We start from the raw sequence: 13758 nt of genomic DNA, 5'->3' as shown, positions 1-13758 counted from the left end.
CATCATGCCGCGTTGCGCCATTGCCGTGGGTGAAAGAGTCTGGCGGCATGTCCTGCTACAGGCGGTTGCGAGTTGAGCGTCCACCGTGGCTGTGGAAGGCACCATGTGCATTCGTGTGCCTTGGTGGCGCCGGGCACCTACCGGTAAAATAGGTACAAGCGACTCACCGGCCTGGCGCTCGGCTCTTGTTTGGGACTACAACGCTTGGGAAGTTCACCCGGCTCGCACGGAAAATCGCCCCTATGGAAAGGGGCGGCTGCAATAACGCAGGAACTTTTTTTAAAAGACGATAGTCTTTCTTGGGCTACTTAAACCCAGAAATTTTGGTCTGTCTGTATGTCTGTCTGTCTGTGACTCGATTCAGCCACCCGGCCAAAGCAAAACAATGCCTGCGCAATAGTCTTATATAGTCACAGCTAAATCTACCCGTCTATGTACGGTGTAATGTTCATACTTGTCAACATTGTTGAAGAAGAACAAGACATTACGCAAATATGAGACAACAAATCAATACAGAAGTGATATTTGCAGTGTTCCTTTATAAAAAAAATCAAACATGCTTGACTTTTGCGAAATTAAATACTTCATCAACTGCAGAAAAAGAATTCACTCCGCCGTCGCCTGCTGTCGCCCGCGCCACTATAGCTTCTGGCGCCATTTTAAAAAATCAACCGGCAACAGTTACGCAAGGTTCCACTAGATAGGTTCCACGTTCTGCTTGCAACGCACGTGGCGTAGGGAAACGTTGAAGTAGGGCGCCTTGATTAACGCGCGTCTTCGGCGTACGGCAACGTTCGCATCGAGACACCCGGTTTGGAGCAGTGGAACGCGGTAAATTTAAAATGATTTAAAGGGGCACTGACACAAAATTTTGAAGGCGAGATAACGTCGGAGGTAGATTGCTGGGAACACATATACATCATCTGCAAAATATCAGCGGCGAATACAGCCTAGAACATATTTAAAATCAATTTTGAAGTGTGCGAAACGCAACCGAGCAGCCAGCAGAGGACCACGCGCAATTGTAAATAAACAACATCCAAACACGTCACGAGTTTGTGTTTGCCGCTTCCGCACTACCGGCGTTTTACGCGGGCTCGCCCGGCTCGCCGCTCCAATCGGAGGGCCGGAGGGCGGAGCTTCTGCTCTCGAGAACGAACGACCCGATCGTTGGCGGCGGAGGCGCCGTGATTTCGGCAGCTAATCGGGCAGCTGGCCGCGACCAAAGTTCTGCAGCGATTCCAGGCACTGTGTTTCTATTACTGTTTATTACAATTGGATGCTTAAACGCGCCGGAGGCACGAAAAGCCCACTGAGCTAGCCGCACGGTCGCTGTGCAGGCGGCGGCCACGGCCGCGAAGTGGCCCAGGCCGGCGCAGGTAGCTCGAGTGATAGCTTGTTACCGCTGCACGAAATTGTCCCCAAGTCCCGACCATAGTGGCTTAAATGAGAAAGGAGTTAATGATGCGATGGCGGGTTGCATTAAAAATTGTCATCTGCACCGCTTACGAGAGCGGCACTCGAATATCCGCCGCAGTGCTGAGCCGAACACATCTGTAGGCGGACCTGTAGGCAGACCGGCCGGCTGCTCCCAGCGCGCGTCTTGCCACCCACCGTCTCGAGCGTCGCGCGTCGTTCTTTAGCCGCGGTAGCATTTGCACTCGCAGCGCCTGCGTCACATCCACGGTCGCTTTTTAATTAAGCCCCTCACGAGATCAGTACTTGGGGGCATTCGCAGAAACTGCCGTCGATGCGGATTCGACAGTGCTACGGCGGCTCTGCTCTGTGATATCCCTCCGACGGTCACGTGGTCAGCTTTGTTCACACAAAATCCATCGTTTCGCGGCACTCGCTGAAACCGAAACTGCGACTGGCCGCATTTAAAATGCCTCTAATTAAACAACCGTCGCACGCTGAAGCAAATGAGGTTTCTACAGGTTATAAGTAGGTCACTAGCTACTTATCGCAACGAAAAAAACAAGATGCTAAATTTTTGTGTCAGTGCCCCTTTAAGCAAACCTTGGGCGTCTTTACCTTGGGAGGAGCGCGACGCAAGAGGAACAACATGAGATGTGAGCGGGAAAGCGAAGGGAGTCATTTACTTCGCAAAAGCCGATAAAGACTATCGTCTTTTGACGCCATTTGCAACGAAAGGAGCAGATACGTGGCCAATTTTTATATCAGTGTGTTAAATGCATGCTAGCATTCGTGTGGTACGATCAAACGGAATTAGGGACCGCAGTCCAGGCTCCCAGTCCCGTTTGGTCGGCGGCCCCCAATCCCAAACACAAGATTTCGTGACGTCATAGAGAAATCTTCGTAAGCTGGCTGGGGTAATCGCCACTGTTTCGTATGTCTTCCTTAGTATCTCCACGATTTGGTTCGAGTTTGCTGTAAAACTACTATAACCGTTATTTTAACTACTCAAACTTGCATTTTGTCTGCATGCTCCTTTAAGCACGTCCGCGAGTTCGATTCTTGGCTTGCTTAAGCTCGATCATTTTAATGCGTATCGACTTCGATTGACGCGTTTGCGTAAATTTTTACTTGGCACCGTCCGGATGGAAATTCGACAAAGAGGGCCAAAGCTCTGCTTCGCAGCGGTTTTAATGCGAGACCATTAAATGACCCGTTGAAATAAAAGGTCATTTCCCGGCGTCTGTAGCAGTGAGACGGCTGCTAAACCCACGTGAGTCCGTAGCGTTCCGTAGTGCGTGTTTCGTATTAATAAAACACAAAAGGATCGCGCTGCTAGGCAATGCGAGGCAATGCTAGGCTAGGCATGCGCATTGGCTACGACGCGTTTCACTAAGCGTGTTCTGCATCAATTTCGCCGCAAAACACAGAAACAAACTACGCAGAAAAACTAGAAAATATCTCTCGCAGCTCAAAAACTTAAAGCAGCAATCAGCGCTGCCGTTTCCCGGCCTCTCAAAAGAGCGGGAATAATATCGATTCAAAATTTCTCCCAAGCAGAGGTTGACGCCCATAATTGCGGGAAGTCGTCTTGTCATCTCGGAGAAGCGAACCCATGTCAATTTTCAGAGTGATAAATCGAGCTATGGTGTGGGCACGATCGATTAGGACGTTCCTTCTGAACGCAATTCAGCGGAAATGAGCGCCGTTTATCTGGCGGTCTCTTTTATTTGCCTGCCCAGAGCAGTTCGTTTTAACAGGTGCAGGGCAGTACAAAACTGCTCTAGCAATAGAAGTTCAATAGGCAAAAAAATATAAGGAGCTGCTTTGGAGCAGTTCTGGGCAGTCACTACAAAATGACGAGACCTCCAATAGGAACAATGGGTAGATTTCAGCTAGCGTTCATTTTGAATGAATGAATGAATGAATGAATGAATGAATGAATGAATGAATGAATGAATGAATGAATTCTTTATTGCCACTTATATACATTTATACATAGATATGCACGTATAAAGTGGCGGAAAAAACTACAAAAAAGGTATACAAGAGAGAGGGCAACTTTTTTTCTTAGTTAACGCGTGCTGCAGAAGCTGACTGATATTTCTCTTTCCTTTTTCTTTCTATTTTCAAATCCTCCATGGTGTCTTGGTTGAACCGGTGACATCGGTTGGTTCCCGATTGTGGGTGGTGATAGAAAAAAAAAAGAGTAATGGCTTAACTGCGGGATCGATTCAATTGTTTCCTAGAAGCTAAGAACGCGAAGTTGGATATTTTTGAAAAAAGCGCTTTCCTTTCACCTTTTTTGTTAGCTGACTGTTCATTCAACAATTCTTGGTTTAGCAAACCAACCCCCGGACGCTGAGCCAAAAATGCACTCCGGGCACGCCCACCTCCGGGCGATTCCGCGGCGTGCAATTTTCAGTATCAATCAATCAATCAATCAATCAATCAATCAATCAATCAATCAATCAATCAATCAATCAATCAATCAATCAATCAATCAATCAATCAATCAATCAATCAATCAATCAATCAATATTTATTTCGGGTGGTTGACCTGTAAGAAGTCCCCTAATTTCAAAATATGCAATGTAGCATAGTTGGTCAGTGCTGTCTGGAACGTTTACCGGAAGGCGCTCGACTGAAAGCTTTTTGCACGGTGCTCTGTCACAAAAAAAATTCAGAAAAATACGCGGATGTGTCAAGGAAGCATGTGCACGGCCAATGAGAGTTTATTAACGTGTGAAGCTGAGTTAGGTACACAGGGTGAACACGTCGACATGAAAACAAACACGCCGCAGGTATTTGTTACTATTTCGTGACAACAGCACACTAAGTGGCGAAGTCCCGCAAGGGTGCGAAGGCGAGACGAGGTGGTGCTTTAAAGCACAAGTCTTCCCCGTAGTTTCGGAAATCTCTAAATGAGAGGGCTTTTTTAACCTTTCAACATTCGGCGCCTCGGGGTTCCCGTATTATTTGTCGGAGCTGCTGCTGTGGCGCTGAAAGTCATGCTTGATTTCCTCATTGCCGCCTTCCTAAAGCCAGATGATTCGTCATGCAAACGAATTTGCCTATCGGAGGTAGACGACGGGGCTGACTTTTTAGGAAAGGTGGCATGCAGAGAAACAGCGAAAGAAAGAAATGAAGGAAGGAAGGAAAGAAAGAGAGAAAGTAAAAACGAAAGAAAGAAAGGAAAGAAAGAAGCGCAGAAAGCAAGAAAGAAGGAAGGGAAGAACGAAATGGAGGGAGGGAAGTAAGAAAAGGAATATGAGAGGCAGGAAGGTAGGGAAATCCTTATTCGCTGCCCTACACGTGGGAGAGGTCAAGGTGTGGAAACGTTGACAGACAGAAATAACGTAAGATAAGAAGACATCAAAAGCTAGAAATAAACAAGAAAATAAAAATAAATACGTATTGATACACGCTATACGCTAAAAGAAAAAGGAAACAACAGGAAAAACCCCTGTGGACCACCGCGAGGATTTGTAAGGAATACTACCCTGCACAGCGTACCGCAAGGTGCTGTAATCACACTGAATCTTCATCCGCGTGACACATATACTTTGCACCATTCATTGCAAGGACATCCGCCGCACTGGCTCTGCGGCTGCTGAGCCCAAGGACGCGGGTTCGATACCTACCGCGGTGGCCGTTTTCATGATGGAGGCGAGAAGCGAAAACGGCCGTGTGCCGATGTTTCGGTGCAAGATATTAGAGATCCCTATGTGCCCAAAGTTAATATGTCCTTTCACTACGGCGCCCCTCATAGCCAAGGTCTATCCTTGGAGCGTAAATCCCCCCTCCCCCTTCCTTTTTTTTGTGATGCTGAAAAAGTTTGGATTTCTGAAACTTAGCTTCCAGCTTTAACTCGGTAATCTACCTTTTATAATTCACTGCAGAAGCTACGTGCAGCACTGTGGAGGCTACATTGTTGTCAGTAGCCCGACCACCGAGGGCGCTAGCGTCACTAAATATATATATATAATGTAGCCTCCACAGTGATGCACGCAGCTTCTGGAATGAACTATAGTTGATGTGGTGTGCAGTACAACGTTCGTTGCGAAGCCTCTAACCACGTACCGTGCGATATCTCTTTGTTGCAAGCAAGTTCGAGCAAAACAAAAAAACAAAACATAAAAGAATGCAAAAACTATAGTAGCAGAGCGGCTCCTCCAACAAAGGTTTAACGTCGACGACATTTTCAGCGGATCGTTTCGCGTGTCGTGACGTCATTACAGCGACGCGAACAGTGCCTCCGCGGTGTGTCTTATGAAATCCCTGCCACGCGTCGGATGGCCCATACAGCTATAGATTCGACAAAATACGCCGCTCGAACTCGAGCGTGGAGCCTCGAGAACAAGGTAAAACAAGCAAACGTCCGTTCCTATTGGCCGGACTACAATAAGTCCGGTGCGCCGAAGCCAGTTGCGGACAAGAATGGCATGCCCTTTCGAGGAAGTAAGAAAACAAAAAACAAAACGGAAGCCCGGAGTGGAGATAAATTTCGGAACAACCGAAAGCTTCCCAACAAACTGAACATTGCAAATCTGCCATTCTTTAGAATGAGCTGCTCCGCGGGAGGGGGGGAATTCAGAAGGGGGGCGGCGGAATCTATCATCGTTATACCAGCAGTCCTTCTTCTTCCGTTTTATTACTTTGATCCGTACACTTCTCTCCTCTTCCCAACGAGCCTCCGTTTCTCATCCCTCGGGAGTTAAAGAGAGCTTCCATCGATCGGACGTTGCCTGCGCTCTTCCCCCGGTCGTGTATTCGCGCGGTAGTGCTGGAGCCGGCCGGTTGAAGCCGTCATTCTTGTTGTACGACAAGGAAACAGGGATTCCGTTCTATTTCGCTGTCTTTGTCTTTTTTTTTCTAAGCCTCGTTTCGGCTTGTCCTCTCACGTGCCTTTCACTAGCGCTACTCTTTCTTTCGGTTGGTGACGCAAGCGTACACCTCCTTTCTCTGTATTCCAAAATCACTGGAAGGCGGGCGACTCGACCTCCGCCCGCTGAGTACATGCTTTTAACTAACATGAAAGCTGTGTGCACTTTTTGGTTTGTAGTTCTTTTCAATCAAGCCTTGCTAATCCGACCATTTTGTGTGCTTCAGTCTTACGTGAGAGCGAGAGACCGTCAGCGATGCAGCCTTCAATGCCTTATCTAACGCCAAAAGTGGCAGAGAACTCAAAAAACGAAAGCGCAGCCGCCTTGCCGTCTGCTTGCTCGGTAATATTTTTTAAATTAGTGCAGACTTCCTGCGCTTTCGGTTTCTTTTTTTTTGCGTTTTCCCGCCGTTCGCGCATCCGGAATGGCGCCCAGGACGCCCATAGTTAATTACAGCAGCAGACGTGCCAAGATGACGAGAACGATAGTCGTGGTGATCACAACAATGATGATGATAATGGTTACTATGTTTTATAGGGCGACGCCTTAGTACAGTGTGGAGGCAGCCACCGTGAGAAAAAAAAGGCAGCCATTTTACTCAGACAATGTGGATGACCAGCGAAGCATTCTAACGTACGTCATAGAGGAGGCGCAGAATTTAGGCGAAAGGTGCGAGCAAATTAATTTCTTTCGGCAGTCGTCCCTGAGGAAATTTTGCGCCTCCGGCGCAATACGTATACATTCAACCACAGCCGTAAATTTTGCAGTGAAGGAATGCGGTTAAGCCAAGTTTTTCTAGCGAAAGCTCGGTTATCGGGCTAGAGCACGCAGTGAACAAGCACAAAATTGCACGGCAAGACAAAAACATAGGCGCTGCTCGGCGCGCAGTGCCTCTGTAGTGGCGAACGCCAAGTGAATTTTGATGCAGCCGGTGCCTAGTATTATTTTTTGATAGCCCGTGCCCTTACTGTTTCCCTCTGTCCCCTTCTTCGCCACATTGTAACGAACGAGCTATTAGGCGCTTTCACTTCGGAAGCCGTAAATAGTTTCGGTCGGTGGCGCTTCCGCTGGCGTGGAGAACCGCACGTGCGCTTGCTCGACCTTGAGCTCACGAGGCGCTCGCTTGAAGGTCAGAGGGACGGTAGCAACCATTTTCTCGGTTTGTCCTGTAGTAACAAGCTTCTCTTAATAACATGACTGGGGCCATATTGCAGATAACTCGGGTGTTAGTTCTATACATCATGTACTGGCACAAGCCATGCCTCGAGCATTATCTTCTTGCGGCATGCTGGGGATAGATATAGTAACAGCAGTCAAAATTCAGGAGTGCTAGCTGATTCGGGTGACGAGCTTCAGGACAAAAACCTCCCTCTGGAAAGCGCTCGTTATGCAGACTGTATTTGTGCAAACAGAACTTGCACGGGAGAACACTATTTTCCCCTTGGGTGGTCAGTCTGCGTCCACGAAAAGTCGTTCCCGTCTCCCTTGCCACCCTGCCCAGCTACCCCGAACTTGGGGAGGCTTCCACGGAGCAATGGCCCGTAACATCAACCTGTTTGTTGGAACATCAAAGATTTATTCTCTACCTCTCCATTCTCGCCGTGGGCGGCGGGCCAGTGTCGTCACTAAAGTCATCTCGACCGTGAATTCGCCCGCGCTGAATGATTTAGCAGGTGTCAGGCAGAAACAATGATATCGCCGTGGTTGCAACCTGTGGAAACTGGGATTCATTTTGCCGGGAACGATTCGCAACGCTTGCCGCTTTCTATCCGTCGTGTATATACACGCACAGATGTCTTGTTGGAGCTTTCCCTTGGTCGTTGGTCGCCGCGGTTGTGTAAGCGTGGTTGATGTGATGACGGTGCCATCAAGACAGGTGCTTCGGATTATGATTTTGCTGTCTCCTACACAGCCGCCCGCGCTCGCGTTTTCTCCTTTTTTTTTTTTTTTTGCTGTGATATTTGTTCGTCCGCCATCTTTGCGCGTCGGGCGAAGCGCATACCTCGAGCAATTTCTCGGATGGAGAAACTCAAACACTCGATGAAGCCTACCGTGTGGTTCAGCTTATAAATCGTTTGCGCAATGTTTGCTGCGCAGTCGAGGGGGGAGGCGACAACGGCTTCCGATGAAGACCTGACGATTGGCCTTAGGTCATTTTTTGAAACCTAACGTTTCCAGCCAGTATCCGCAGGTTGACGTACGAATTATGACATTGCTCGGCGTGTCGTAAGACCCAGTTCGAATATTACCTGACGTTAAGCCTGAACACGGTACGTTAGGCCTAACGTCACACTTTGAGATCTAACGTTGTCAACAGGTAGAAACCGAAAAAAATACCGCCGCGAAGGGAAATCTTCGAATCCAAATGCTGCATGTTGGCATATATACCTGATCTGCGGCTGATAACAGTAGAGTCGTACCTCGTTAAAACGAGCCGTTAGGATTTTAAAGTGCTATGCTATCGATTCGTTCATCAAGCCACGCAGAAAAACGCTGAAACTTTTGTTCACTCAAGAAAGTTGTAAATAGGGAAAGTTTCGCCTCATAGAGAGGTGCTGTTCACAGGAGCTCAAATCTAGCAGATTCTCGCCAACTGTATAAGTGCTTAATTCATACAGTCGCCCATAACTTCACGATGCTGCAGTGCAATATCTGAAGCACCGCGCAGGCCGCCATGAGATACAGCGGCAGGCTCAGCCTCATTGAATCCTCCTAAGACGGAGCTATAATCGTCGTCTTGATATGGAAATGCGCCATTGTGGCTTCCAATGCAAACCTCTCTGCCTTCTCTGTAACAAAGAGTCTCTCCCTAAAGAGTGGCTTCCAATGGCTTCGACTCCGACTCATTCATTCCTTCACTCGCATCCTCCTTATCGGCGCCCGACAGTCGCGCAGCGGCCATTTCAGAATTCGCAGCCATCCCCAGCTTGTTTTCGGGATCTTAGTCTTTCGAGGATTAATTTAAACCTCCAAATACTCTTCATGGTTCGACGGCTGATTAAGGGCCGAAATAGACATGCCGTCAGCACTCGGCGATGGTTTACTCCGCAATATCCCACGCCACTTCGCACTCCTCTTCGTGCCGCGTACTAGAAATAGCGCTGCTCTCAGCAAGCTCGAAATTGGGAATTCCATCGCTTTGACATGTAATAATTAGGGTATTCATACGCCATAAGCTTTATACGAAGATAACTTTTCGGCCGTTCATCGGGATGGCCAGCAGCGCCCACTGTGACGCCTGTGGGACGGAAGAGACTGTTGAACATGTGCTGTGTCGCTGCCCCGAATACTCGTCGGAGAGGAGCGTGCTTGCCACCGCGCTGAGCCGATTGGACAATCGACCACTTACGGTGGAAACTATTCTAAGTCATCGGTTTTCACCATCGACCTCGCAGGAGGCGACGAAAGCCCTTTTACGTTTCCTGAGTGAAACGAACTTTGCTTGAAAGACTATAGTGCCCGAAACGGGACTAGAGTGCGCGCTGTCCCATTCCTATTTCTTCCTCTCCCCCCCCCCCTTTTTTTTTTATTACCTGAGCCCCATTCCCCCAGTGCAGGGTAGCAAACCGGGCTCTACACCTGGTTGACCTCCCGGCCTTTCCTTTCTTTTTTCTTCCTTCCTTCGGCCGTTCGTCCTCAGCTTCCAATCAAACTCGCTTGAATGTCCTGCAGTGAAACTGCGGCTTCTCAGAGCGCGTACGCGTCGCTGGAACTTTTTTATCCACCTCATTCGTCCTTGTCAAAGTAGCGCATTTTCCTGGAGACACCTGTTTGTGAAAACGTTTTAGAAGAGCCAATCGATTTGAAGGAAAGAATATATTTCGTCGAACTTATGGTCACTCGTGCGCGCTGTCAGCCTACCCGAGGCTTTCCGAGGCCCCACTGCTCACCATTGCGTATTCCGGAAAAGTTTCAAAGCGCACTGCGATATGTGAACAGTGCTTTCAGCATGTTTGAGGCTTTCTGAGGTCAAGGCCGAGGGTGTTCCCCAAGAAAAATATAATCGAAGATTAACAGGTGGATCTTTGAAGGGACACTGAAGTGAATTTGTCAAGCTCCTGTTTTTGCTTGCACTGCGTGGATTGGCTCACATAAACACACTTTTCATCGTATATCCGGGCGATAAGACGGTATTTATTTTATAAGGCCCGAAAGAAGAAAAACTACCCTGCGCGGTTCGCGGAAGGTGCTACGTGATTGGACGATGTTCAAGATTAGAATTCAAACAAGTTTCGGTTTCGGTTCCGTGAAACAACATACTTGGCATCCGACGTTATCATTGGATGGGCATTCTCAATATCTCAGTAATCGGCATTCCGCGCTTCTGCCACGTTGTCGGCTGTAAAATGCGTCAGATAGCCCTACCAGCACGGCTTGGAATCGCAACAATTACTAAACAGCGGATGAACGCCCTCCACGTCACCGCAGACGCTCAAATGCGATGCGCTTTTCGCCCACATCTTTGAAGCTTGCCTGGCTGGTGCCTGTATCGTAAGAGGCGTGTACGCACCAGGCCAAGGGTCTGCAGACTGCCGATTCGGGACTGTGCCCGCAAGCAGTCCGTGCATATGGAAACACCACGCCAACGACAACTCGCCAGCGCGTTAGTGTCAGTCTGCTCGCGTTTTGCGAACTCGCTCCGGGAACAATGAACGTTACAGTGCAAAAATATTGTGAATTCAGAATATAAAAACATTCCCCAACACAAGTAAATCAACTTAAAAAAAAGGAAGAAAAGATGCGCTACCGAGCATTCGAACTTGTGAACAACGCAGCTAGTGCTCCAGACCACTCGGCCATAAACCAGCGATGCCAGGGGTGGAAATATAAAGTATATAATGTATAGCCTGTTTGCGTTTTTGTTTAGTTTCAGTATTTCAAGCAGCTTAGATGACTATTACATGTATAGCACTCGTGCAGTAAGCGTCCCCCAAATTCCCACAATATCTCACGTTTAGCGACTGCATTCCTTAGAAGGAAAGTGTTCGCAGATGTGTGGTCGTGCTGCTGACCGATGTGCTAGGTCACTGAGCTCAAAAAAGTGTTTTCTGCACCCTGGTTTTACGCTGTATGATAAAAGTTTCGGTTGATTGTAATTCCCTAGTACCTATGTTAACTTCGCTGACTCTTCCCCGCCTTCAATTGGCCTTAGATTTTCCTACTAGCGTACCAATCAGCGACGCGTATACGCTCGTGTGGGGCGACTTGGACTTAAAGCTTGACACAGTCTACAAGCTAACAAATTAAAAGGGCCCATCTCCCCGCGAGGGGGACTCGAGTAAATGCGTCGCATAGGGGGTGGGTGTATTGCGTTAACGTTTAGTGTTTGGGGAGTTGGTGGTAGTGAAGGCGTTGTATCAGCAGCTTCTTGACGTAATTTGAATGAGTCAAGGATATAAGGCGCGTTCGTAGCCTTTGATTCTGTGTCGGTTTTGTGGCGCAGTGGGAAGAGCACCATGTACCTCGCGTTCCGCCCACAGGTAGTGAATGCGTTGTATCAGCAGCTTCTTGACGTAGTTTGAATGAGTCAAGGATATAAGGCGCGTTCGTAGCCTTCCATTCCGTGTCGGCTTTGTGGCGCAGTGGGTAGAGCACCATGTACCTTGCGTTCCGCCCGCAGGGTCGTGGGATCGAAACCAGGCGCCGGTAAGTATTATTTTTTATATAGTGTAGGGGGAGGGGTGCGGACCTGTTGTTGAGAGCGAGGAGGGTAGCGTGATGCGGGAGAGGAGGAGTGGGGGAGAGGGCGCATCTGGAACGGCTGTTGCGGACGCCGAGGCACGCCAACGCCGGGTGACATGGTGAGTTAAAGAAATGCTCTGCATTTAAAAGCACATTCGTCCTGACACAAACGTGCCGTGGCTTAGTTTCAAATGAGCGAACCCCAACTGCGATGACCCGCCGGCCGAAGTCGCGTAAACGAAGTGAGAGTGGTCGAAACATGGCCTAGAGACTCCTGACTACGATTTGCTCTAGTAATCCAGCAATGTTTACTAATCACATCAGTGTCCCTTTAAGAGTGTGTGACCATCTCGTCCCTCCCGCTGGCGAACTTGACGCTCGGCCCGGTTCACACGCCTGGTTCTGGCTTGAGAAGTCCGCAACGCGCCGTTTCTCGCACGCCTCTCGTACACCGTGGCAACTCGAACCTTCCGAGTGCCACGTTTGCTCGCTTCAGTGGCGGCATTGGCTGCCTGTCGCTCCTTTTGTTGCCCACCGGAATCGGCCTTTCGTCGCCGTCATTGCCATTCCTTCCTCTATTGCCTCCCTGCACTGACTGCACACTAATTTTACAGCGCGTACAGGCGATGACGGGAGTCTCGGGACCCTTCGAGACGGCGGGCGCGTCGGCAGAGGCAAGTGGCGAGTCGCGTTTGGACTTGACGTCTCCCTTGTAGCGTCGGCTCGTGGCCTTATTTTGCCCCTCGCCCTAAAAATTCTGGCTCAAAGTTCCCCAACCTCCCCGGTAGAGCTAATTTAAACCCCGGCTCATGCCGGCCTCGGGGGAAATGAGGCAGCCCACGTCGTCGCTCGAGGACTTACAATCCGAGCTGGCACCAGCCTCGTTCCCTGCCATGGGGCCAGATCCGCCAGGGACAGACTGACAATTTAACACGACATTGTCAGTCATTACCGCCTCGCCCGCCGCAAATACCCCCCTGCCCATTCCCAGCTCACCCACGCGCAGGAACGCACATGGCGACTACTCCAGACTCACACTCTCCCTTGCCGAGCGGTACTTCACCACATCCACCCCTCCCTTTACCCCTCCCCCAATTGTCCTGCCTGTGGCACACGCTCCGCTGAACCCCAGTCCATGTGGGGCTGCCCTAGAGACCCTTTCTCTCTAATTTCCTCCGACGAGATGTGGGAGGGGCGCTGGGTAGAGAGAGAGAGAGGCATCGAGGCGCCAACTGTCTGGCATCGAGGCGCCAACTGGCATCGAGCTGGCATCGAGGCGCCAACTGTCTGGCATCGAGGCGCCAACTGGCATCGAGCTGGCATCGAGGCGCCAACTGTCGGCGCTCATTAGCGCCATTATGCGCTACTTCGCTTCGCCTCTCCTAAATGGCAGCAGCATCTGAAAGAAAGGATACAGGGCGCGTTTGTCGTTCTATTCACGCGTTTGTTCATAGATCAGTCGCGGGAGCGCGTTTCGTACCTCCCGTTGCGGCGGAAGAGCTCCTCGATTGAATTCCGGCGCAGCCGCGTCAATCAAAGTTTTTCTGGCGATGTCATTTCCGTGACAGATATGACGTCGGTTAGATCTTGGTGGACCGTCCGGCATAAAATACTTTCGTGTTAAAAATCCACGCTATGAAGAAGGAACCCAGCGCATTGTGCCGTGTAGTGAACGGAAAACGGGCATCGATCTGTTATCTTGGTGCCCGCCGCAAGAGCGTAGACCCAGAAGAAATTCTACCGCGGAGACCAAGCACACTAAGTATACAAACAA

The 13758-nt window shown here is 49.5% G+C and overlaps 1 protein-coding gene across 2 annotated transcripts in view; it reads left to right on the top strand.

Moving 5' to 3' along the window:
* LOC144138170 (ras-related protein Rab-37-like) overlaps nt 1-13758 on the top strand; it is a 167465-nt gene that overhangs the window by 133386 nt on the left and 20321 nt on the right. The window lies entirely within an intron of this gene.

This window comes from Haemaphysalis longicornis, unplaced genomic scaffold, assembly GCF_048455015.1.
Source record: "Haemaphysalis longicornis isolate Haplotype H1 unplaced genomic scaffold, Haemaphysalis longicornis Haplotype H1 scaffold_5, whole genome shotgun sequence".
In the NCBI taxonomy this organism is placed as follows: Eukaryota; Metazoa; Arthropoda; class Arachnida; order Ixodida; family Ixodidae; genus Haemaphysalis; species Haemaphysalis longicornis.
The sequence above is the reverse complement of the archived record's forward strand: the minus strand, read 5'-3'. Positions and strand labels throughout refer to the sequence as shown.